This window comes from Equus asinus, chromosome X (genome assembly GCF_041296235.1).
Source record: "Equus asinus isolate D_3611 breed Donkey chromosome X, EquAss-T2T_v2, whole genome shotgun sequence".
In the NCBI taxonomy this organism is placed as follows: Eukaryota; Metazoa; Chordata; class Mammalia; order Perissodactyla; family Equidae; genus Equus; species Equus asinus.
In genome coordinates, this window is record NC_091820.1 from 1,545,514 (window position 1) to 1,550,518 (window position 5,005).

Here is a 5,005-nt window from a genome sequence, read left to right on the forward strand (position 1 = left end):
CATGAGATATCATGACATTGCAGTCAAGCTGCTGGCTGAAGCTAGATTCCTCTGAAAGCTCGACTGGGTTGCACCACCTACTCCCAAGCTTGCTCACTAGGCCGTTGGCAGAGACTTCGTTCAGTTCCTTGGCATGTGGACATGACTCCAAAAGGTTGTTCAAGACATGGTAGCTGCTTTCCCCCAGAGGGAGTGGTTCAGGAGAAAGAGCGAGCAAGATGGAAATCGTAAGGTCTTTTATAACGTAATCGTGGAAATGAGGACCTTCACTTTCGCCATGTCGGTCACACAGAACAACTCCGGTATATTGTGGAAAAGTACTACCAAGTGAATATTACAAGGAGGAAAATCCTCAGGAGCCATTCTGGGGGCTGACCACCCCAAAGAATTGCCCAAGAGAAACACGCAACGAAGAACACCCCAGTGGACTTTGTCGGGGCAGGGCATAAATATTTTTGTACTAATCCACTGGGATGTGGGGATCATTTTTAGAACACGTAGCATGAATTTCCCTGTGCCAAATTCTTTTCTGAAACTTTCAAGTGAGAGTTTTCGATATGAAAAATGAGAATCTTGAGAAACAAACTTTTCTCTATTATTTGTGCCCTCCATGGATTCCGGGTTGCATCTTTCTCGATCTGTTGCCTGCAATTGTTCCACATATATAGCCACGGGGACGTGTTTGCAACCCCAGTCTTGGAGTTAGTCTGTCACAAAAATCAAAAGAGTTTTCCTGACAGCTAAACCAAAGCCAGATTCTGTGAATGGTTTATTTATTTATTTATTTTTTACTGCCTTATTACAGATACTGTTATTTCATTAGTCTTCCTGCTTCCCCTTAAAGCCACAAAAGCAAAAACAAAGGCTGATTGTGGTTTTTTTTGAGTTTATATTTCACGTGACATGTTGAGCCGTCCAACCCAGTAGATGAAACAATAAACAAGAAAATGGGATTGATTCAAACCACATAGTGATTGCAATTCTTCCAACCCAACATAGTTTAGGACATTCAAGGAGCTTTTGCTAATGTTTCCCAAGGAAAAAAAAAAAAAGTGAATTTTTGGAGGAAAATGGTTAAATGTTTCTTCAAGCATTTTTTACTTACATTGTATAAATTAAATTCACACGTTATATAAATTGCATCACATAAATTAAATTGTATAAATTAAATTTAAATTTATGAAATGGCTTTTCACACTTCAGTTATAAGAAGTGCATTTGGGAGTGTTTAGGAGTACACGCACATGTGCACATATGTGGTGTGTGTGCAGATGTGTGAATATGGGCATGTGTGTGTCCTGGTGTGTGAGTATCATGTGTATGTAAGCACATGCATATGTGCATGTTATGTGTGTGTGTGCACGAGTTTGTGATGTGTGCATGTGTCTGATATTTACAAACAAGTATGTATGTGGGGGTGTGTGTGTGTGGTCTGTCTTGTGCACGTGAATGTGTCTTGTGTGTGTATGGTATGTGTGTATGCACGTGGCATGTGTGCTTGCACAAGCATTTGTGTGGGGCTTGAATGTATGTGTGTAGTCTGTGTCATGTGTGTGCATGAGCACGTGGTGCATGTGCTTGTGTAATGTGGTGTGGTAGAGAGGCCCAAGATGACCGACAACTAAGGAAATGCTGTGCCCATCGATCAACACATAATAGGACACACGTGTTCCTATTTTAAAACAGCTGGGACCAAGTAAAGTAGCTGGAACAAAGGTTTGTAGTCCGGGACTGTGTGAGGGAGAGTAACTCTTTCCTAGGCTGAGACTGAGGGGTTTCTCACAAGGACTCTTCTCTTTAAAAATGGATGGAAATAAAAGGAATGCAAGTGAAAAAGTAGATACCTTTTTGGCTTACCACATTAGCCAAGACTTTTAATAAGGACATGGCTTCAGCAGTCACCAAAAGCTGCAGGAAATGGGTTCGTCTTGGAGAACAAAGAATCCAAGAAAAGATGAGGCCCCCATGTTAGAACGTCCTCCAGCCACCCACGAAAAATAGCACAGGAACCCAAGCATCGTGCTTCAACGAGGCATGCCACTGGTTTAACCAGGCTGTTGCCACCCTAAGGCTTACGGAATCAAGACTTGATACCAAACAGCCTTTCCCACAAAACACGAAGTCTTAAGCAAAGCCAGAACTGAGGTTGAGTATAGATAATCAATACTTCATTTGCAACGTCAAAGGGCGGTCAGCATTGGCTGTATCATTTCAGTCGGAATGTTTTCACCAACTTGGCTCAGCGAAGCGTTCAGGGTGAAGAGGCACTCCAGCGATTAATCGCGCTATTGATCTGCTCTCTTATCTTGTTAGTGTGATTCGATCAAGGGACCTCCTGGGCACCTCCCATTTCCTGGGACAGATCAGAGGATAATTGCACATAGTTTTGATCTAGGGAAAGACGATGGCAATTGCCTCCAAGCAAAGTAGAAAGTATGATTCTGAACAAGTTGTCAAAAATGTCCAAGTTTAATAAAAGTAGGACCAGCCATAGAGAAGAATTCAGTGTTGGATGTTTCCTTACACCCAGAGGAAACTCAATTATCACAAATATCCAGACGATCAGAGTTTGAATTTTCTTTTGTTGGTTGTTGATTGATTGGAGTCCTAGAAGGTGTGTAGATAAACAGAATTGAAGTATGCATGTGATTACTATTTCTATTATTGGGCACAGCAACAATTTATGTCCTCCAGGGAGGCTCTTTTTCTGTAGATATTTGAGTATGTCCACAGGAACACATGAGTTAATTGAGGGGAGACCTTTTTTACCAAAATATGTGAATTGGGTCTAGACCAGGAGTTGGTAAACCTGTTCTGTAAAGGGCCAGATAGTAAATAGTTTCAGCTTCATGGGTCGTAGGTTCTCTGTTGCAGGGACTCAACTATCCCATTGTAGTGCAAAAGCAGTCATAGATAAAACACAAATAAATGGGTGTGGCTGTGTGTCAATAAAACTTTATTTATACAAACAAGTGGAGGGCCAGATTTGGCGCACAAGCCTTTGTTTTCTCATCCCTACAAGGCCATGGTTCCTTATAGTCCAGGGGTCTGTAAAGTCAAAGACGAGCTGTCTATTTTCCTTATTCTGATGAATAATGGCAGCTGAAAAAATTCAAACGCTGAAAACATGCCTCCCATTCAGAAAGGAAAAGAATGAGAGACCAGCAATCTGGTGTATGGAAATCATGGCGTCGTCAGGGTCCACCTTATCATCTCTTGTCTTCCTAGAGGCTGTGTGAGTTCTGTGCCCACTTCTGCTCATGGACCTTTGGAAACACGAAGATGGTCATAGGCTCCTTGTTTCTGTAAAAATAGGATTCCCTTAAAAACTTGTGGGTATCTGATCAATTTGCTTCCAGTCAGTGTCGATTCCCAATAAAATTCTCAAAATTCTTTCACAAAAAGCCTTTACAAAACTGTTTGCATCAATTTCCTATGCCTGCCTTAAAAATTGCCACAAACATAGCAGCTTAAAACAACACGTGTTCATTAGCTCACAGTTCTATAGGTCAGAAGACCGGGTACGGCATGGCTGGGTCCTCGCCAGGCCAAATTCAAGGCAGCCTTGTCATCTGAGTTTGGGTACCTCCTCCAAGTTCATGCAGTTGTGGGAAGAATTCGGTCCCATGTGTGGTTGGGCTGAGATCTCCATTTCCTTGCTGGCTGTCAGCTGGGGTTTGCTCTCAGCTCATAGAGGTACCCACATTCAAATCATCAACGGAGAATCCCCCTCACGTGGAATACCCCTCATGCTGTGAATTTCTCTGGCATTGCCAAAAAAGAGTCCCATTTCTTTGTACTGTCTCACCTGATTAGGTCAGGCTCACCCAGATAATCTCCCTATGTTAAAGTCAACTGACTGGGGACAATAATTACAGAAGCAAAGTCCTTCACAGCAGCCTCTAGCCTAGAATTTGACTGAATCACGTGAAGAAGGTGTGTGCACTATAGGGGCCAGGGATCTGCTGGTCGTTTTAGAGTTCTGCCTACTACACTGTTTTATTTCTTTATTTTCTTGTCCCATGCCTCTTTCAACTGGATGATGGCTTCTTTGAGACACCGGAGGCTTGGGTGGGAAGCACCCTTGACAGGACCTGGTTCACCGATCAGTATTAATGGGATTTTATGGCTCAAATCCCTTTTCACTCTTTTCCTGTGAGTTTGACAGATTCCCAGGGCTTAAAGACTCTGCATGAGATTGCTGGTGATAATAGAAAGTGTGATTTTTTGATATCTTGTAACAAAGTATCAATACTTGGAATATCTGCAAATTTAGGCACTGATATTTACAAAAGATGGCTGCAACTCACACACTGGTAAAAGATGCTTCAAAGTGCCAGGGAGACCAATGGATTTTAATTTGACCGAGTGTGAAAACATGCTTGATAGGATTTCACATTGGTCATGGCAACTACCCTTTAAGAACCCACAAGAGGTCAAGTTTTGGTGTGGTCTCAAAGAATCTCCAGGATAATCTAAAAAGACTATGAAAATATGCCTACCTCTTTCAATGATGTGTCTGTAGGAGGCTGAATCATTTTTCACACACTTTAAACAAAGCAGCATGTTGACCAGAGATGATACCAAAACAGATACGCAAACTCAGTTGGTAAAAATGTCAAACGCCACTCTGCTCAGTATTTTCTTTTTTCCATTTTGAAAAAATATTCTTTTTCATGAAAAAATATATGATTTTTATAACTTTAAAATGAATTCATCAATGTGCTTTTAATTCCTCAGTTTTAATCTGTAATATGGTAAATACTGATAGATACAATGCCCATAAACAAAAGCTCTTTGGGGTCTTTGTGTAATTTTTAATAATGGGAAGGATTCCTGAGACCAAAAAGTTTAAGAACCAGTGGTTGAAGACATGCAACCAAAGATATGATAGGGTCATTCCAAATGGAGTCTAAAGTAGAGGGGAAAAGTTTGATGTATATATACCTGAGATATATATATATATATATATATATATGAATATGGATATATATTAATACGGGCA